The 22470-nt window shown below is 38.1% G+C and overlaps 1 protein-coding gene and 1 long non-coding RNA gene across 8 annotated transcripts in view; one reads left to right on the plus strand and one right to left on the minus strand.

The window, feature by feature from the left end:
* Nucleotides 1–22470, minus strand: part of nr6a1 (nuclear receptor subfamily 6 group A member 1) — a 238002-nt gene that overhangs the window by 154826 nt on the left and 60706 nt on the right. The window lies entirely within an intron of this gene.
* The window catches only part of LOC116990724, a 48371-nt gene that overhangs the window by 22689 nt on the left and 3212 nt on the right, over nucleotides 1–22470 (plus strand). The window contains exons 2-3 of one of the 3 annotated variants that reach the window (XR_004416616.1): nucleotides 11134–11228; nucleotides 19600–19981. This is a non-coding gene — a long non-coding RNA (uncharacterized LOC116990724). The other 2 variants (XR_004416618.1, XR_004416617.1) reach the window with 2 other exon arrangements.

Below are 22470 nucleotides of genomic sequence, written 5' to 3' on the forward strand. Positions count from 1 at the left end.
GACAGAACAGATTTGAAGTGTGAGGTGATCCACAACTGCACCTACTATGAGATAATATTAATTGAGATGGGAAGGGCATGAAGGTTAAGATTGTAGAATTGGTAGAATAGTTAATAAAGGTTAGTTCTGAAAATTCTCACAAACTGTGCCAAGAGTCAAATTCACTAACCTACAGAAATAAAATTAAAACACAATGAAAGCAATGATTAATATGAATAGTAAGGATGGAAAATAGATAAGTACAAGATTTCTGAAAATAATCAGTTCAGATTTTGTTTTGAAACATTCATGATAGCAATTTATTTTTAAGTGTAGAATGTATAATCTTTCATGGTGCTGACATTTTTAGATGAGTTCTGCTGGATCTTTTTCACAAATTGTCACCATTGGAGGAACTGGGATAAAATTTGCAGAAACTTCTGTACTTGGATTGCAGGAATTACATAGCAGTAAAGAAGGGGTGGCGGAAAAGGAAGCAAATAAAACAAGAATCCTGCTGCAAAGCCACTAAACAGTTTGACAACTACAGATGGAATAGAGAAAATATCTTTAAAACATTAGGATTTACATTAGTCTAACTCCTGTGGTATGTTAATGGGTATTGTTGATGCTTTATCTGAAGAATTGTCAAACTCGCGCAATATTTAAGTGTTCCGATAAGCACTTTAAATGCCATGTCATGGAAGGCTATGGCCCATATGCTGGAAAATAGGATTAGTATAGACAAATACGTGATGGCCTGCATGGGTATAGTGGGCTGATTAGACCATTTCTGTGCGCTCCGATTTCAGATTGCTCATGGACTATCTGAAGACCAATATAGACTAAAGATTACTGTAACTCTGACACAGCCTACATAGTACAGCAATCACCCTTTGCCCCATAACATAAAATGTGAACCAGTAATAAGTGCACAATAATAAAAATGCATATCTTACTGATATTTAGAGATGGAATTCTTACAAATGTGCTTGTGACAAAGTGTGAGAATTTGGTAGTCAGATGCTCAGTTAATTCTTTTTTTATTTTTTTTATTAAATTGAATTGATTGAAATATATTGCATGGAAGCAGCCCCTTTAGCCCACAAACTCCATGCTACTATTAATCGATCATCCTGTTCATACTAGTTCTGTTATCCCACTTTTGTAATCACTCTCTACACATTAGGGGCGATGTATAGAGGCCAATTAATGAACAAACCCGTACGTCTTAGGGATGTGGGAGGAAACCAGAGCACCCAGGGATACTCATACGGTCACCGGGAGAACATGTAAACTCCACAAAGACAGCACCCGAGATCAGGATCAAGCCCGGTCTCTGGCACTGTGAGGCAGCAGCTCTATGAGCTGCACCATTGAGATCATAGAGAAAGTTATGTTTAGGGAGATTGGATGGGGAATATATCCAAGTATGTAGAAGATAGACACGAAAGGCTGGAGTAACTTAGCAGATCAGACAGCATCTTTGGAGAAAAGGATTAGGTGACGTTTCCGGTCGAGACCCTTCTTCAGTTTATAGAGTTCTAATTTTAAATCAATTCAGATTACATAGCAGAATTATCACGTAGTATTACAGAAAATTACATTTTTGCAATCTAATTTAAAATAATAAATGAAGAGTAGAAAGTTAGAAAATGAATTAAAAAATAAGGGAACTGATATCCAAGGTGGATTATCCTTATCTCCAATTGTAAATCCAGCAAGAAATTGATGGACCCCTTGAAAATAGCAAAGTGTAGACCTTCTCTCTTCTGTTACCTCTTTCTACTACTGCAATATTTATCATCGGCAAACAATTTAGGTGTATTGTTCATCAGCATTTCCTACATGGCCATTGCATTTCAGTTTCAATTTAATTTACAATCTTTGATCGGTGAATTCAGTTTATGCTATTTTAGTTCACTTCTCCATGTGAAGTAGAATTCCCTGAACACAGATGGGTTATTTCATTTGTATATAAAAATCAAAACTGTTGCTCAACTCTTCTGTAAATAATCAAATGTACCCATGGAAGTTGATCAAATTAAAAATAATAAAACAGTTGTAATATCCTTGATCGGTCAATTACTTTTACTAGTTTGGAGGAAAATGAAAAATACTGCACTTAGGTTATCTGTTCTCCTTACAGTTAAACCCATGTTACTGTATTTGAGTTTGTTGTTCCCTATTTTCTTTACTCTTCCAGACATTTGAATACACTAATCAAACTTTTGCTCAGCATAAATCGATGGAGAGATTTCTCGAGTTAACAACCATTTTGGACTTTGGGAGCTTGGTTTGGAATTTTATACTTTCCAAATTAATCTCACACATTCAAAGAACGAAACTTTACTCACTGACAACATTTCTTCAAAGCAAATAGAAATAGTTGAGGAAAACATTACATTTTTGTCCCCTTGCCTTGGTTCACAGGTTGATGGGAACAACTTTTCATGATTGATAAGAAGCAGTCATGATTTTGCACGCCTGCATAATTGATGGTGCCATTATATCCAGTGCACTACACTGTACTTTATTCAAGTTCTGCCTGACCAGGGAGCATTGCAACTTTAGGAAGGCCTGTGAAATTTAAAATATATAAACACAGGAATAGGAGCAGCCATTCTGTCCCAGGAGCATGCTCTGCCATTGAATGAAATCATGGCTAATTTGATTTTAACCTCAACTCCACATTCCCATCTACCCCAGCAGGCTTATCAAGAATCACCCACTTCTGCCTTTAAATCATTTGCATCTTCTGCTTCCTTTACCCCTCAGAAGAAAATGCACCCCACCCTTTCTTAAATAGGCAAATCTCACTTTAAAGTGTCTTCAAATTCTTTATTTTCTCAAAAGGAAACATCCTCTCAACATCCACGCAATCAAGATCCCTTAGAATCTTGAACTATTCTAGACAGCAGTAGATGCATATTTAGATATTGAGATGTTTTCACTGGATGAGGCCCTCAAACGTGGGGATATAGTTTCAAGGTAAGGAGTCCATCACTTAAAACCAAAGCATCTAGAAATTTCTTCCAGTGTGTTGCATTCTGGAATTCTTTATCCTAGTATGTTGAGGAAGCTAGACCATTGAGATCACTTAAAGCAGAGGGAGTTAGTTTCATGCTATATTTGGGAATTGAGGGCTATGAGAACAGGCATACAAGAGGAGGCCTGGGGTATATTAGCTATGATCATAGTGAATGGTGAGGCATGCCTGGAGACCCAGTGGCATATCCTGCTCCTTGTGTTCTTTTATGTTCCTGTTCATAGTTTCACCTATTTTTCCTCCCAAGATGATCAACTTTTTCCAGGTTTAAGTCTAGTAAATTTTCCCTGAACTGCTTCCAATGCAGTGACATTCTTCCTTAAAGACGACCAGTACTGTATGTGTTGTCACAGCAATTAGAACTGCTCTCATAGATCCTTCAGCCTGGATTCAAACCTGCTGGACAGTTAGAATGGTCCCCCTTTGACCAAATATTATCCTTCCCACATCCAAATATATGCTAGTAGGTTAATTGGCAATTGTAAATTACCCCAATGTAGATGGGTGGAAGGAGAATTAAAAGAGAGAATAGGATATAAAGAAACAAGTGGAGGAATGGAATTGATGGGAATGCTCAGAGCATTGGAACAGGATAAATGGCTACAATAAACAATAGGTGCAGGAGTAGGCCATTCGAGCCAGCACCACCATTCAATGTGATCATGGCTGATCATCCCCAATCAGTACCCCGTTCCTGCCTTTTCCCCATATCCCCTGACTCCGCTATCTTTAAGAGCCCTATCTAGCTCTCTCTTGAAAGCATCCAGAGAACCTGCCTCCACCTCCTTCTGAGGCAGAGAATTCCACACACTCACAACTCTGTGAGAAAAAGTGTTTCCTCGTCTCCGTTCTAAATGGCTTACCCCTTATTCTGGGGTGGGAGATTGCAACCTTCACGTGGTCCACCCTGTTTCTACAAATGCAATCAACCTGGCATGCACAAACAGAAGATCAAACAGAACAACTTTAGGTTGTGCACGCCATACGCAAGAAGAAGAAGACCCCTTATTCTTAAACTGTGGCCCCTAGTTCTGGACTCCCCCAACATCGGGAACATGTTTCCTGCCTCCAGCCTGTCCAAACCCTTAACAATCTTATATGTTTCAATAAGATACCCTCTCATCCTTCTAAACTCCAGAGGGTACAAGCCCAGCTGCTTCATTCTCTCAGCATATGACAGTCCCGCCATCCCGGGAATTAACCTGTAAACCTACGCTGCACTCCCTCAACAGCAAGAATGTCCTTCCTTCTATGTGACAAGATAATATATCAGTACCCATTCCTGCTTTTCCCCATATCCCTTGATTTTTTTAGCCCTAAGAGCTAAATCTTACTCTCTCTTGAAAACATCCAGTGAATTGGCCTCCACTGCCTTCTGTGGCAGAGAATTCCACAGATTCACAACTCCCTGGGTGAATAAGTTTTTCCTCATCTCAATCCTAAATGGCCTACCCCTTATTCTTAAACTGTGACCCCTGGTTCTGGAGTCCCCCAACATCGGGAACATATTTCCTGCATCTAGCTTGTCCAATCCTTCAAGAATTTTATATATTTCTATAAGATCCCCCCTTATCCTTCTAAATTCCTGCAAATACAAGCCCAGTCAACCCATTCTTTCATCATATGTCAGTCCTGCTATCCCAGGAATTAATCTGGTGAACCTACGCTGCACTCCCTCAATAGCAATAATGTCCTTCCTCAAATTAGGAGACCAAAATTGCACGCAATACTCCAGGTGCGGTCTCACCAGGGCCCTGTACAACTGAAGTAGGACCTCCTTGCTTCTAAACTCAAATCCTCTCGCAATGAAGGCCAACATGCCATAAGCTTTCTTCACTGCCTGCTGCACCTGCATGCTTACCCTCAGTGACTGATGTACAAGCACACCCAGGTCTCGTTGCACCTCCCCTTTTCCTAATCTGACACCATTCAGATAATGTTTAAGAAAGAACTGCAAATGCTGGAAAAATCGAAGGTAGACAAAAATGCTGGACGAGCTCAGTGGGTGAGGCAGCATCTATGGAGAGAAGGAATAGTCGACGTTTCAGGTCGAGACCCTTCTTCAGACTGATTTGCCACCAAAGTGGATAACCTCACATTTATCCACATTATACTGCATCTGCCATGCATCTACCCACTCATCCAAGTCACCCTGCAGCCTCATAGCAGCTCACACTGCCACCCAGCTTTGTGTCATCCACAAGCTTGGAGATGTCACATTTAATTCCCTCATCTAAATCGTTAATGTATATTGTAAATAATTGGGGTCCCAGCATTAGTCTCTGCCTTCCATTCTGAAAAGGGCCCGTTAATTCCTACTCTTTGCTTCCTGTCTGCCAACCAGTTCTCTATCCATGTCGATACCCTACCCCCAATAGCATGTGCTCTAATTTTGCACACTAATTTCTTGTGTGGGACCTTGTCAAAGGCTTTTTGAATGTCCAGGCACACCACCTCCACTGGTTCTCCCTTTTCCATTCTACTTGTTACATCCTCAAAAAATTCCAGAAGATTAGTCAAGCATGATTTCTCCTCCATAAATCCATGCTGACTTTGTTAAGATTTAGGAGGAAACTGGAACATCCAGAGGAAATCCACACAATCACAGGGAGAATGTGCAAACACCATTATCTGCTGCACCATCATAGAAGCATTTTGCAAATCTTTCACTATAATGTATAGATCCTTCAGCACTTCAGCTCCACAATCTCTTGGCTTTGCAATAGTTTTTAAACGTTCTGTCAAAATGGACAATTCTACATTATAAACTTATTTGCCAGATCTCTGCCCAATTACTTAACTTACCTACATGTGTTTGTAACTTCCTTGTATCGTATTCACATCTTCCTACCCACCTTGCTATCATCAGCAAATTTATCAACCATACCTTCATCCATCACACTGCCTTTATCCAAGTCATCCTGTAAAAAAGTTGAGGACCCAGCACTGATTCCTTAGCACATCACCCATGCTAACCAGAAAATATCCATTTATGGCTACTCTCCGTTTCTTATTTGCCAATCAACCATCCATCATTACTAGTATTTTACCTTCTATAACATATAAGCTTTTATATTTCTGTAATAACTTTTAGATGTACTATACAAATGTAAATTGATAACATTCATGCTGTATTTTACTTCAGCTGCCCTATAAATAATTTGCTGTGACTTAGACTACAAGAGTCAAATCTCTTTACTGGAAGGTTACAAAAATCAATGATTTGAACTGCACCACAGATACAACACTTAACCACTTGCACGTTTATGGCACATTTAATGTGCTAAAAAAAAACAGAATCCACTATGTAGTTACTCTCATTCTGTATTTTTCACATAAATCCCAATTAATTAAATTCTGTTTTATTCCTTCTACACTAATTATTGCCCTTCTAAAATCATATTCTAAAACATAAATGCCTAGTAATAAGATAAACACAAACGTTTAAATATATTTTCTACCCCAGGTAGTACCATAGAATGACAGAACATTTCTACCTGATGATTTAGCAGCAACATTAGCATAAATTGGCCAGTCTCATTTTCCCACTGGAACAGCGTTGGCAAAGATCCAAGACAATGTCAGCACATCCATTTATTTAGCTGGAACATCTTGCATGACAGTGTAGAAATTTCCCTGGAGTGAGGGAGGATGAGAGGTGGCTTGATTGTGACATGGAAAATTATGAGTGGTAGATAGGGTAGACAGTTGTATCATATTTCCCATGCAAGGGGTGTCTATAACTTGAGGGCATTGATTTAAAGTGAGGGGCAGGAGATTTAAAAGGGATGTGAAAGGTTATGTTTTCACATAAATGGTAGTAGGTATGTGGAATGAGCTGATAGAGGAAATGGTGGTGGAGACAGGAATAGTAACAAATATTTAAGAGGAATCTGGACAGGGACTTAAATGAGCAAGCCACAGACAGACAAAATCAATGCAGGCAAGTGGGATTAATTTATTTTGGGATGATGGTCAACATGGATGCAATTTATATGCTGTACAACTTTGCAACACCAATAAAGAAGGTAGTATATTAACAATAGACGTATTAAGATTTTAATAGTTAAGAGTTAACTTGAAGTTAATTTTAACCATTTACAAATAAGGAAATTAACTCCAGAGTCAAATTTAACATGGTACTAGAGAGCTGGATGGACACTGAGCATTGCAGCAAGTACCTGATCTCCCATACTGGAGGGTGGCATCTTCGGCCTGGATCGCCTCAGCGCAGAGGGAGAACAAGGAGGGAAGAGACAGAGTCTAAGACTTTTGCCTCCATCACAGTGAGGAGGTGCTTGGTGAACTCACTGTGGTGGATGTTAATTTGTGTTTATTGTATGTTTTGTTATTTATTATTATTGTGTATGACTGCAGGCAGGGAGAGGGAGAGGAGGGAGATGGAGAGGGGGAGGAGAGAGGGGTAGGGTACGGGAGGAGAGAGGGATGGGGAGAGAGGTGTGGGGGAGGGGGGGAGGAGGGAGATGGGGTAGGGAAGGGAGGGGGAATAGTGTGGAGGGAGGGGAGAGAGGGGGGAGGGAGAGTGGGAGAGAAGTGGAAGAGTGGGTAGGGAGGGAGGCGTAGAGGGGTAGGGGGAGTGGTGGAAGAGGGACAGATGGGTAGGGGAAGGGGTGGGGGGGTGAGAGGGGAGGGAGAGGGGTGGGGTAAGTGGGAGAGAAGTGGAAGAGTGGGGAGGGAGGGGGAGAGGTGGAAGAGGGACAGAGGGGGTAGGGGGAAGGGGGCGGAGGGAGAGAGGGAAGGGGGGGTGGGGGAGAGAGGGATGGGGTGGGAGGAGAGGGAGATGGAGAGGGGGAGGAGAAAGGGGTGGGGGAGGGGAGGAGAGAGGGGAAGGGGAGAAAGGTGTGGGGGAGGGGGGGGAGATGGGGTACCACCATGAGGTACCACCTCCAGTTTAAATTCCATTAGAAACCAAGAACCAAGAACCATACCTCCAATTGCTCCATCATCATCACTAAAGAGGCACAAAGTAGGCACGTGATAGAAAACTCTCCACTTATTGGAATACATGAAGTGTATACTTAAGATTGCAATCCAAGATAAAGCAGTCTAGTTGATAAATTCCTAGTTAATGAATTTTCACTTACCACCTTAACCAACCATCTTCAACATTGTGCATTGTCTATAGTGAAGAATACCCTGCAGCAATTAACCAAACCTACAACAGCAGTTTCCAAAACTCCAAATATGAACACAGTAGGAAGAAAGTAGCAAATAGGAACACCATCATTCCAAGTTTCCCTCTACCAAAAACTGCCTTGTTTTGGATGTCTATCACTGTTAGTTCATCATTGTTCACAAAGTCTCATAATTCTCTACGTAACATTCATAGCACCTCCGACACAATGCTGCAGTAGTTCATAGCGGCAATTCACCACATTTTTTTAAACTTAATGTATGGTTGAAATCTAGACACACTGCCAAAGGTGGAGGCATAGACTTTCACAACATTAAAGAAATGGTTATAGATGTGCTTGAATCACCAAGGAATAGATAGGCTACAGGCCAAGTGGTGGAATAGGAGATTAATTTAGATGGATACTTGGTCAGTATGGCCATTGATGTGCCAAAGGGCAAGTGTCTGTACTGTACGACTAAATATTTGCTCATCGGTGACAAATTATAGTGTTGGTGTCATCTCAAAATAAAATAGTACTTGTAATTAGCATTTGAAGATTCTGCAACTGATTCAAAAATCTGATGGGTATCAAACTCCCCAATTTTGATCTACGTGTTTACTTTCTTTATTCAATTTCAGGATCTGGATATCAGCAGCAGAACCCGCAATTAATTGCATATCCATTGCTGATCTAGAGATGAGCTGTTTTCTTGATCCTCTGCTGTTGTTCTGGTGAAGGTGCTCCCAGAATAATATCCTTTTGCTGGTTGCCTGGAACTCCTGGGAGTTCCAGCATATTGATCCACCGAGAACGAAGGCCATTTCAATGAACATTTATATCAATCACATTAATAGGTCTGGAGTCAGGTAGTCTAGGCTGAATTAAGGATGGCAGATTCCTCCCCTAAAGTGAATCGTTTTTATGACACTTGGGTAAATAAGTGATGAACATTACTAATGATTAGTTATTTAAAAATTCAAATTAACTTAATTTAAATTCTACAGATGTGATAGTGGGATATGAATTCAGATCTCCGGAATGTTAGTTAAGGTCTCTGGATTACCAATCCAGTTACCACTGTATTGTTGCAAATGTGCAATGTTTATACAAATATGATAATGTAAATGTATTATGAAATTAGAACCGCTGCACAAATGTAAAACAACAGATTATGTATCAGTTATTCCAATTCCAGTCATCTTGCTATAATATTAACTGTAGAATCAAAATTAGTACTTAGCTCATAATCTGAGTCATTAACAAATAATGATCTATTTTCTAAATTTCTATATTATTTCAAGTTTTAATTCAGTGTTCTTGGAACAATTTGCATTTTTTGAATCCATTATAACCTTCATAGTTAATCTTTAATTTCAATTAAAGAACATCTCTTAGGTCATAGGGATTTGTTTTGAAATAGATGCAAGCATTAAAATATCAAATAATATTCTCAATGAGGAGAGTTTCTGTAGAGCAATTTACTCATCTACTCAAATATAATGCAATTATTAAGAACCAGAATTATTTAATCTATAAGTGATCATACCTTCACTTCAACACTGCAGATCTTGAGAATAAATACACATCTGAAGCTGAAATCTGCACACATATTTTTAGAAAATCAGATTTCTTTGAGGTTAGAAAAGGAAATAGCAATATTTATTTAGTTCTTAGAATGAGAAATTTACTTTCACAAACCGCTTAAATCTTAAGTAAAATGTTGATCTTTGCTCTCTTAAAGGGAGGATTTAAACAATAAAACAAATATATTAAGGACCATTAATTGTTCTCCCCATTTTGTTTGGCAGAATATCATTGTCACAGGTATTTTATCACTCTTTGTGTCTCACTACATTCAAACTAGAAGTGACTGACACAGGAAAATCATTAATTTCTTTAATTATTAAAAAGCAAATCCAATCAATTTATTTCAGTAAATATATTTTAATAATACTAAATCTTTACATTTAATCTATGCCACTGATCTTGTATGGATGACAATGTGATTTTACTTGCTGCTGACCTTAGAGACGTTTATTACATTTCTGTGCTGTGGATTCCCATTTTCCTGCGTTGGCTCCTGTTTGGGTGTCAGCTGTAATGTTTCTCCAATATCCAGCAAAGAATCTCTCATTAAGCATGTTGTGCAGCCTACCTCAATTTTGTACACAGCAAGTCACAAGCAAAAGTACAATTTCCAAGTATTGGTAAAAATTAGAGAAATAAAATTAAATACAAAGGTTAAAGCAGAAACCAAAGTATCAGAAACCTGCTTAAACATTTTGGAAAACATTAAATTCATGAAATAATAACTGAAGGAATGGCAATCCACACACAAGCTTTAGGACCAGAGAAATGTCAGAACAGAAATTATGGTTAAGTGTCTAATTAAAGGTCCGTTCACATTTCATGCAACAAAATATCGCAAATTTTGCACGTATTGGTCTATCCCAATCCTCACAAGAGCTTGGTATGATGCCAGCTGAGCAAAACAAAGAACATGCTCTGCCTACCTTGACTGGTGTGATGGATTGGTATATTTTCATTAAGGTGTACAATGGATTGGTATCATCACATCTCTGCTGTTGTAATTGCATACTTACCTGGGAAAAATTATAATCCAGCCACTTATTCAGAGGGCCTGTGTGACTGTCAACAAAGCACCTGAATACTTGAGAAAAGCATTCATCTTGAAATTGCTACTGGGTGTTCATATTGTTTCAGCTATGTTCTGAACAATTTTAAAGACTGTATTCAGATCATTTAGACAGCAAGATAGCTCAGTGAATGCAAACTACTCTACAAAAAGCATCTGAAGCATAGTCATTGATATAATGTACGTTTTTTTCAAACCGTATTTATAGCATTCAAAGGCACCTTTTTACTTCATAGTAACTATTCTTATGATGCCAAAGTGCAAAAGAGACTTAAGAATGAAATGTCATAATGTAAGCTTACTACCTTCAGCAGTTCCAATGCATCATTAACATCTGGATCAAACGAAAACATCTATGAAACAGTTTTTCCTTTTTGATGGCTTCAGTGAACATTCAACGCTGTCGGTGAGTTTTAACTTTTCAAATTAAACCATCGACCGTTGGCTGTACCTTGAGATCCATCATCAGCATAGCTACTAATCACATTCCACGCAAGCAAAGCCATCAGGTTTGTACTGAAATTCTGAATCAATTAATTATTTGCTTGGTTTAGCTCACAATAAAAATTAGGACAGTTTATCCATAATATTAAAAAAATCCCAATTTACTTACATTTTAAAGGAACACAGGAACAAAAGTTGATTAACTAAAAGAGGTGGTATCATAGAGCGTGAAGATGGTTACCAAGAATTACAAGCAGGATCTTGAACAGCTGGGAAAGTGGGCTGAGGGATGGCTAATGGACTTTCAGATAGTGTGAGCTATTGCATTTTAGAAAGTTAAACCAAGGCAGGACCTTCACAATGAATGGCAGGGAGCAGGACATTGTAGAGCAGAAGGATCTAAGAGTACAAGTACACGGTTACCTAAAAGTAGATGGTGAAAAAGGCTTTTAACACACTGGCCTTATCAGCCAGAGAAAAAATGTGTTCGAGCAACTCAGCAGATTAAGCAGCTTCTTTGAAGGACATGGACAGGTGAGGTTTCAGGTCGGTACCCTTCATCCCGACATGAAAAGTTACCTATTCATGTCCTCCAGAGATGCTGCCTGACCCGCCGAGTTACTCCAAAACGTTGTTAAACCAGTATCTGCAATTCCTTGTGTCTTCATCAGTCAGGGAATTGAGTATATATATTTTGGGACGTTATGTAACAGTTGTACAAGAGAGTTGGTAGGCCGAATTTGGAGTATTGAGTTCAGTTTTGATCACTTTGCGATAGGAAAAATGAAATTAAGCTGGAAAGAGTGCAGAGAAGATTTACGAGGATGTTGCCAGGACTCCAGGGCTAGCGTTTTAAGACATTTGGTCAGGCACATGGATGGGAAAGGTTCAGAGGTACATGTGCCAAATGAGGCCATATGGGAATAGCTTAGTATTTTGGTTGGCCGGGAAAGTTGGGCCAAAGGGTCTGTTTGCTTGCTGTATGACTCCAAGCTTATGCAAACCTCTTAGTAAATTCCACCAATTGTATTATAGCTGACCTGTAACTCAATTCAACATAACAGTATTAAAATGCATAAACTTGGCAAAAATATTCCATCTGCCCACTTGCAGCACAGAATACTACTCGTAAGGCAGTGCTCATGACACATCTTTGCTCGAGTACTCCATAATAAATGCCAGATTTTCTTTACATTAAGTATTCCATTTCATATTGTTCTTTGAAGATGCAATTTTCCTTGCTTAAACAAGATGGTGCATTTCACATGGTAAATACTCACTGTATAGAGAATTTTCCCTTAAGCTCTCTACTCTATTAATGGTGGCCTTAATGCCCTTAACAATATCTCCCTCTTCACTACCAGGAATTTTCATAATTTCATCTAAATTTCTTGTTCTATTTCAGCAGAATAATTTTGATGCCTTTCAAATTCCAGTTTATCTTCCTCTATATTAATTAAATGTTACCACACAATAGTTTCAATACAGCTTATATAACCCATTTATATAAACTAAATTATTTTTGAACTTTACATCCCTTGAAATAAAACAGGACATGTATCGCACAATATTAAACAAAATCAGTGCACATGGAATTATAGGCAATATATAGCCTTGAAATAAGAAAAGATAAATAAATAGGTAATACTCAAGTTCAAATGCAGTAACTAGATCAGGTGATGCAGGGATGATCTATATCAATGATTTCAACATGTGTTAATGTTACAGGATTGTTGGTATTGGAGATGAGAGGCGGATGGAAAGAGGTTTCAGAGAATACAGAGAGGTAAGAGCATGGCAGATGGAATATAAGATGAAAAAATACAAAACCATCCACTTCAACAGAAAAAAAATAGGAAGGATATGGAGACAAGGCTCTGAAAAACAGACTGCTGGAGGAACTCAGCAGGGCTGGCAGGATTTGTGGAGGGAAATGGACAGTCAACATTTTGGGTCAGGACCCTTGGAGTTTCTTGCGAAGGAAGAATATACTTACAATGGAGTAAAGCAAAGGAAGTTCATTCACCAGCTTGATTCTTGGGAGAGGGAGCTCCACTGTGGGAGACAAACTCATTGAAACATTTAACAGTTCTTATGCCATTAAAGTGAAGGAGGATCAGGCTGGCAAATTTGGGGAACCCTGTTTGACGAGAAATATCAAACTCTTGTCAGGAAATTGGAGGCACACATCAGATATTGGCTGTTGGAATCAAGCAAAACCCTCTTGTAGGCATAACTGTAGGAGTACACTTTGAGAAAGTACAGAAAAGATTCACCAGAATGTCACCTGGTCTTGTGGGCTTGATTTATGGGGTGAGACTAGATAGGTTGGTATTTTTTTCCTTTGGAGCATAGTTAAGTATATAAAATCATGAAAGGCATGGATAAGGTGAATGCTTACATTCTTTTTTCCCCCAAGGTTGAGGATTCTAAAACTGGAGGCGATAGACTTAAGATGAGAGGGCAGAGATTTAAGAGGTTGGCAGAGCAGAGATTTAAAAGATATGTCATGGTAATTTCTTCATTCAGAGTAGTCCGTATCTGAAATATGTTGCCAGAGAAAGCTATCGAAGTGGATGCAATTATGACTTTCAAAAGACATTTGTAAGGATACATGGATATGAAGGGTTTAGAGGATATGGCTAAATGTAGGAAAATAGGATTAGCAGAAATGGCAATTTGGTAGGCACGGATAGGGTGGGCCGAAGGTCTGTTTCCATGATGTATAGTTCTATGACTCAATGCTGGGATTCTTTCCCTGGTTGATGTGTCCTGAACAAGGGGTCACTGATCAAAATAAGGGATAAGTCATTCAGAAGTATCGACACTCGGATGGTAGTTAATTTATTCAAGGGCTATGGGGTCAGTAGTACGAAGGTGTAAGATATTATCCTATGGACGGTCAGAGCAGGCATAAGAAAACAATGGCTTGTTTCTATTTCTTACATTCTATTTTTATTTCCTGCTCAAATCATAAATATACCAAAATGCCCTGTGTGATCCAAAATATATTTCTTCATGTATTGTATACAGCTGTTGCTCGCAAGCTGTTGCTGGCATTTGTAATTGAGGTGGTTTAATAGAAGAATAGCTTACCAGACATGGACAGTGTTTAGTGTTAGCTCACTGCTGTGAATCCTTCCCGAAAGAGCATTAGTGCTTCAGATGTATTTTTACAACAATCCATTACTGATACACTTTTTTTTAAAACAAATTCAAATATTCAGATGCCATGGCGAGTTATTCAGTAATCTCAAATCATATTTTCACTGTAAAAGTTAAATTCTATACTGATACTAGGGATATACGCCATCTTCGTTCAATCATTTCAAGCCATACTTACAAATCTCACACTTTCGCCCACCAATCTTTCTGATTAAACTATTTTCCTGCATACTATGCACCTAAACATTGCTACCAACCTTGGCATAAACAACACTAAACAATTTCCTTTTATCTAAAACCCATCTTCAAAAAAAACAAAATTGCAAAAAATATTTCACATTTAGGAAATTCCCATTTGTGGCTCTGAATAGTCCAAACCTATTGAAAAGTTCAGAAATGTCATCATGAAAAATAAATGATTGACTAATCTCACAATTTACATTAACTTATGCAGCTTTTTGTAAAATTAGGGATTTACAAGAAACAGCGTAAGAGTGAAGTTGAAGTCAAGTTTAGATCAGCCATAATCTTATTGAATGGCAGAACAGGCTCAAGAGGCCAAAAAGCCACTGCTGCTCCAGTTCTTAAATTCTCGCATTCCAATTTGCTCCACAATTTATCCTCTTATCCCCATGTGGGCAAGCTAATCTCCGGCCCTCTGGTCTTTTTTCTCCGAGTTCTTTCAATAAACTAAATTGGTGCCATTGGAGTTCCCTGATTTATTAATTTTGTATTTCACAACTTTTTCCCAGAACCAATTCTTTAAACTTGCTCCATATCTAGTTTCATAAACTTCAATGCCACCTTACTGTACAAATTAATGTACAAAACAATGTAATTATCGCATGCATAATTAAATTTCATACTTTACTGCAAACTTAAATTCTTTAAAAAAACTTCAAAGTACATAAAAAGCCATTACTTATTTCTTCAGAATTCTACATAAACTGCTCTGTCCCTCTTGCTTTCTCTATACTTTGTCAAATACCATTATTCTTTTTTTAGTTTTTAGCGGTGAACATTTTAGCTTTTACTACTTAGGTGAATATAACATGTCCACTTTATTTTTAAATCTACTCACATCTTATACCTTTTCCCTAATCTCATTTTTTAATTGTTACTCTTTAACCATATTCTCCTCTTGCAAGAGTAATACACAAAAATATTGTACTCTTTTTAATAATGCACTTGTAGCATCAGGTTGCAGAAGCTATTATTCAAACCTTGATATTGAAATCAATTATACAGCCCGAAGCAGGAATAAATTAGACTTGCTCTTAAGGAGTGGCTTTATAACCTCAGGCATTTCAGAATGCTTTACAGCTAATGAAGAACTTCCCTTTGAACTATATACTCTTTTGTAATGAAGAAACAGTGAAGAACTTCAAATAAAGTCCTTCTGAAGGAGTTTCATGTTCCCTTCCCTGAAGGATAGTACATATAAATATGGGCTTTTATGAAAACCCAACATATTTCAAAAACATTTGTGCTGCTTCACAGATTACTTTCATTCTTCTTAATTTCCACAATTGGAATTTATCTTCTTAGTTTTTAATTCATAGCAACTAATTAGTCAAACAGTATCCAATACACTATAGAATGTTTTGGAATACATTATAGAATTACAAGCATTAATCACATCCCCCACATACCACAGAAGATTTCTCCAAACTATTTACTATTTCCATAAGGAAATTAAGTTTTCAGCCAACAGAGTTCAATACATTGCTCTAAAAAAAAGCTTTGTAACCGATATTTCCCCATCTGGTGTGTTTGATGGCCCGTCAACCCATTAGCTTAATAATTCCCCACATATTTTATTCTGACATGTAGAGGTCCAACTTAAAAGTCAAAAATGACCACTGCTTATAGATCATCTGCATTAATCTATCTACAATGAATGAAAAAAATTATATTCCATCACTGGTCTCAGACAGAAATTACTGCTGCACAGTCACAGCAGAGCCAAAACAAGAGACATTTTGAGACCACCCTTGCCTCAAGTGTGAAATTGCTTCCCTCTGTGAGATCAAAGAGTATGTGTCTATTCTGAGCCCAAACTGACAAGAGGATGAGGACTTTGCTGAGGCTCATTAAAACTTCGAAGCATACAATTGTTTCTACTTGTAAAGGATTTTCTCATCATAAAGCATCAAAATTGGAATCATTGGAGGCCTCAAAATCTTATTTGAGAAAAATCCAATAGGTGGTATGTTTAGCCCTCAAACTACCTGCTGTGCCACCGTGCCATCCATTATTTGAATATTGCATGTATCTTCTCTTGTTGATTCGGTAATTGGCTCGGGTATTCCCCTGAATTTTAATTTAAAGATATTTAATCTAAGGTACAAGGCAATGCCTACTGGACTGGCTACCATCTAATTCACTTTGTTATCTCCATCAATCTTGCTCCAAATCAAAAGCAGCAAACAAATTGCTGTAAGAATATCAATATTGAAGATTACAAAGACTCTGCAAAACATGGCTCTTTTCAGTTAGGAGCTGGAGTCCACAATGTACAGAGTCCCCATCTGGCTGCTGAGTTCTCCCCAAATTGTCCATATGTTTAGATGCACAACGGACGTGAATTTCACGTCAATAATTCTAGCAATAATACAAAGAGTAGAATTGACAATCGTGCATTGACTTCAAATCAAATAAGGCAATGAAGTGGGACTGTGGAGCACTCTTTTCAAATTTGCCAACTGAGGGAAATTAGCCATCATCAGCCTATTTCATGATGGCATGGAAGACTTGATCTTAACCAATGGGTATGCACTGACCTTATCTCGGTGAAGACCGGTGATTAGATCATAGCCCCTGCATCTCTCATCATAATGGTGGCACAAAGACGGCACAGCGCTAGACACCCGGCTTCGATCTTGACTATGAGTGTTGTCTGCGCACAGTTTGTACGCTCTCCCTGTGACTAGATTACTTTTCTCCAGGTGCTCTGATTTCCTCCCACATTTCAACACCATGCAGGTTTGTAGGTTAATTGGCTTCTATAAATTAATGCTAGTGTGCAGAATGAAAAAGTGGGACCACATAGAACTGGTGATTGATGGTTGGCGTGGACTCAGTGGGCTGAAGGGCCTGTTTCCATGATGTATCTCTAAATTGGAATCACAATACTAAACTTCCCACTGGAGTGCAGTTAATATACAGGATGATGGAAACCGTTCAATCTATGTGCCTCCACTCCAAAATAAAGGTCACCTCAGTTACAGAATGCAGCCAATGCGCATGTTAGGGAAGGGGCATTCAGGATGACAGAGCTAATCTAGAGTACTTAAGTTGTGAACATAACAAGGTAAATACCAACCAAAAGGATCCCATCGTCCCAAACTACCCATGCGTAATTAACCCACATGATGAGCGTCTCCTGCCCACACCACCATGGCACTCACAATGGGCTTGATGGCTACCTCAGAATGCAGAAAATTAGATGGGAGGTGCCACGACCTCCATAGCAGTACCGAAGAAAACAACTGCTACTTTTTCTACCAGTATTTTGAATAAGGTTTCCTTTCTCCTCAGTCAGGGAGGGCTCCTCCACCACTGAGAGTTACAGGTTACTTAACAATGTCTCTTTCTATTTGCAACATATCTGCTATTATTCCTTCCTATTCCTTAGATTCATATTGAACTGCACTATCTTTCTATTTCTTGTCTCACTAGCTCATGGTAAAGGTAATAATACTGAGATCATATTCCTGATGGCCCTGTTTTTTAACCCTCTACCTAACTCCCTAAATTCTCTTCGCAGAACCAACATTTTCCTTCCTAACTTGGTATCATCATGACCACAACCTCTGGCTGATCAGTATTTTCTGTGCTGGCTCAAAGACATCATTGACCCTGGCATCAGCAGACCATCCTGTAGTCTCACACAGCCAGAGGGATGTCTGGGTATAGTTCCCTGCAGTCTACACGGAGCAGCTTGTTGATCTTGCCCCCAAAAAATATTTTTGCCTTGGGGAGATGCAGCACAGATTTACTTGACCAATTCTATGTATACAAAAGATATTCCACAAGGAAAAATTGAGTAGAATTGAACTATATTCTCTGGTGGTTAGAGGGTATCTCATTGACATGTATGCTTACAACAGCTTGACAGGGCAGACATTCAGATGCTATTTCTCGTCATTGTAGAATCTAGAAGCAGAAAACATTGCCTCAGAATTAGGAGTTGCCTACTTTACACTGAGACGAGGAGAAAGACTACCTCTTCAGGGAACTTTATTTCTGAGAACCGTGAATGCTCAGTTGATGGTCCTAGTTCTATTTTTCATGTTTAAAAAAAAAAGATTTATCAGGTCTTTGGAATCAGCTCAGAGTTATCTTTGCCTGCTACAGGTTATGAATATCACACTGTAGATAAATTAATTATAACCATTCTGAGAAAATCCTCAGTTGTACTTGCACAGCACAAGGTCTCAAGAGTGATCAGAAACCAGCATGTTTGAAAAGAAAAGAACAAACTAGATAACAGATGTATTTCCTGAAGACAAGAGAAATTAAGTAATTACAATTTTCAGAATGTATTTAATGAAAGAAATTCAATGAATTTATCCCATTTTACTCTTTTGTACATGCCAAGAATAAGCAAGAATAGAGGAATTGCACACAAAAATACACAGGGATTTCAATTGACCTGGAACAACTTACAAGCACAAAACTTCACAATGGAGTCACAAAACCCAAATTCCAATGGCTTAACTATTAAAAAAAAAAAAATCATGTTGCTTGAGTTTCCCCATAGACATCAGTAAATGAGACAAATATAATGCATAATTTCAAAACTGAAAATTGTTGGGATATTCTGTTTTTCTTTTAATCGTCTTTCTTAAAATACTTGAAGATTAGACAAACTATACAACTGAAGAGTGTTAGAAATGGAACAAGCTTGACAAAAGGTTGCAATAAACATTCATTGCTGTCGGTGGGTTTTATTTTTAAACAACTCACTGATCAGTGAATGCAAACTGCAGCCCAAATATCTTTAAGTAGCAAGAACTGTTGCACAAAACTCAAGAATCTGCAATGTAAGCTAAATATTTCCTTTAGAAACCTTAGTTGATGGAAATAATAATGCAAAGAATAAAGTGTTTTTTAAAAATTAAATAACATTTTATTTGGTATTACAATTATTTTTGTCTATTTAGGCTTATAAGCTTCTTCCAGCTGAAATCTTCATTCGAATTCTCACAGGTTAGTATAGTGGAAACATTGGAGTTGGTATTCAGTAAGGATTGAATAGAATGCAAGATCTAATCCAGTCAAAGGTACCTTCTGACATTCTGTCTATAGTTCATAATATTTTACTTTTAAAAGTATTTTAAACCTTGAAAACCAACTGTTACAGCAATATTTCTGCAATTCATCACAGCTACAACCCACAGGATACCAAAGAGAAAGTTTAACAGATTAAATGGTGGATCTACAGGAAGGATGGAAGAAGTGAGGCAAGATGTGAATTTGAAAATGAAACATTTACAGTGTTGCATTTTCCAACCCCAGAAAACAGCTGAGAAAAATGCGCATGGTGTAAGTGGAGTAAACAAATAATAAATGACAATGTGAAATCATTGAAATTATAAATATATTTTTTTACTAGTCTTGCAACAGGTGCAAGTCATTTGGCCCTTCTCCCCTATTCAATATGACCATGGCCAATCACCCACATCAGTACTCTTTCCATTTTCTCCACACATCCCTTCTTGCCTTCAGCATTAAGAAATATACCTACCTCCTTCATGAATATCTTTAATGACTTCCAATCCTTTCTGTGAAACAGAATTCCACTGGTTCATCACCTTTAGGTGAATAGATTTCTTCTGGCAATACTAAATAGCATTCCCTGTAGCCCGAGGGTGTACCCTTTGGTTCTGAACTCCTGAGCCATCAGTAACATCCTCCCTTCATCTTGTCTTCCAAGTCCTGTTATGATCTTCTAGATCTACATGCATTCCCATCCCTTCTAAATTCCAGTGAATACAGGGCTAATCAATCCAATCTTGCCTCATATATCGCCTTATTATTCTAAAAATCAATCTAGTAAACCTTAACTGTACTCCCTTCATTGTAAAAACATCCTTCTCTTATTAGGGAGGGCAACATTGCAGGCAAGAAATCCTGGTGGGGTCTCACCACTGATGCAAGTCAGCCATGCTCCTATATTTGATCCCTCTTGCAATGAAGGGCAACGTACAATCGCCTTTTAGAATTTGGATGAAACATTACAATGAAGTTTTAAGTTGGGCAATAAATGTGGTCAGTTCTGCACATAGTACCCATTTAGTATGAAAATCAGAAGGCTCAAACCATTTTTATATTTGGACTATAATACATTTTTAGCACGTTAAAGAAAGCAAAAATATACTACATTGTAGTTCACCAATCTGTTCAATAACTACATTCGTTATTTACCACATGTAAGCAACATAGGAAACAATAGTAGGAATGGGTCATTCAGTCTTTTGCACCTATTATGCATTTAATATTATTGTTGATTTTTTCATCTCAGCACCATTTTCCAACACTTAACTTTGTATCCCTCAATCCCACTCATATTTTTTTTTTAAATGTACTCAATAAAATTAGAAGCTAACCCCTCACAGTCCACTTAGGAAAGGTTAGGGTGATATATTTATTTTGATTTGGGTTGAATGGCCACCTCTTCTTTGTGATTTTGCCACCTAATTCTGGACATGCCAGCCAGACGTTACATCAACTTCACATCCTTTCAGTCAAGCAAGCATTTTACAATAAAATCATTTCTTATTCTTCAAAGCGCACAAGATTACAATTAGTGCCTGCTTAGCCTGTCACCATAAAAGCTCCTCAATCCCACGAATCAACCAGATGAACCATTTTTTTGCTATGACTTCATTTATTTCCAATCCAAGTTGGAGCATGCAGAAGGACAAAAGTGTTTTAGACAGGTTGTATTAATGGTGCTCATAGAATCCTGGGTTTCCCTATATTTAAATCATTGACAGTTAATGCACTGATACAGCAAGCAATTTGGAAGCCGAGCTGTTGTTGATCATAACTGTGAGAGGATTTCAGTAAACATTTCTTACTAGAATGACATGGTGCTCTGGTAAGATCAGCCCAAGAATATTGTCCCAGGTCAGGTCTTCCACGGGTTGTGACTTGCTGCATAGTTAAGGGAGAAAACAGTGGATGTGGAACACACCACATCCACTGTTTTCTCCCTTAACTATGCAGCAAGTCACAACCTAAAAAAATCTTTAATATTTGTTAAATTTGATTTCTCTTTCATAAATCCATCCAGATTCTGCTGAATCAAATTAGTCAGTCAAAACATCATGGAAACGGGCCATTCAGCACAACTTGCCCACGCCGCCCAACATGCCTCATCTACACTAGTCCCACCTGCTTGCAGTTGCTCCATATCCCTCATAACGTATCCCTTTTTTCATGTACCTGTCCAAATGTATTTTTTCATTAAGTGATTTTTTTTCATCAATTATTTATCAATAAGATCCCCTTAATAATATTCTGTCATTATTGCTTTTCCCAATCCCTCTATTACATTTTCTTCGAGCAAAAACACAGATGCTATGAACACAAAACTAAAACAAAAAAGCCTGGAAGAATCTTGACGGGTCAGTGATCTAAAATATTAACCATATTCCTTTCCATAGACATTGAATGATCATGCATTTTGTTTCTGTTTTACTCCATACCACCAGTGGTGGTGCTGGTGGAGTGAAACAATATAAATGCCAAAGATAACAAGCTAAATTTCAAAGGGGGATTATTTAAGGATGTTTCAGTATTCAGCCACAAATTCAACAATTTTAAATTTCAGCCATAATCGTTAGTATTGATCTTGCTACTCCAATATATGCTGCTCTAGACCCATCTTTTATTTTTTTTAGCCAAGCCTATTATCCTCCTCTATTCATTTGCATCATTAGCCTTTCTGTCAACTGCATTCCACAAATCAGACATTCTCTTTTGTTCAAGAAGGAACTGCAGATGCTGGAAGATCGAAGGTACACAAA

This window comes from Amblyraja radiata, chromosome 32 (genome assembly GCF_010909765.2).
Source record: "Amblyraja radiata isolate CabotCenter1 chromosome 32, sAmbRad1.1.pri, whole genome shotgun sequence".
Taxonomy (NCBI): domain Eukaryota; kingdom Metazoa; phylum Chordata; class Chondrichthyes; order Rajiformes; family Rajidae; genus Amblyraja; species Amblyraja radiata.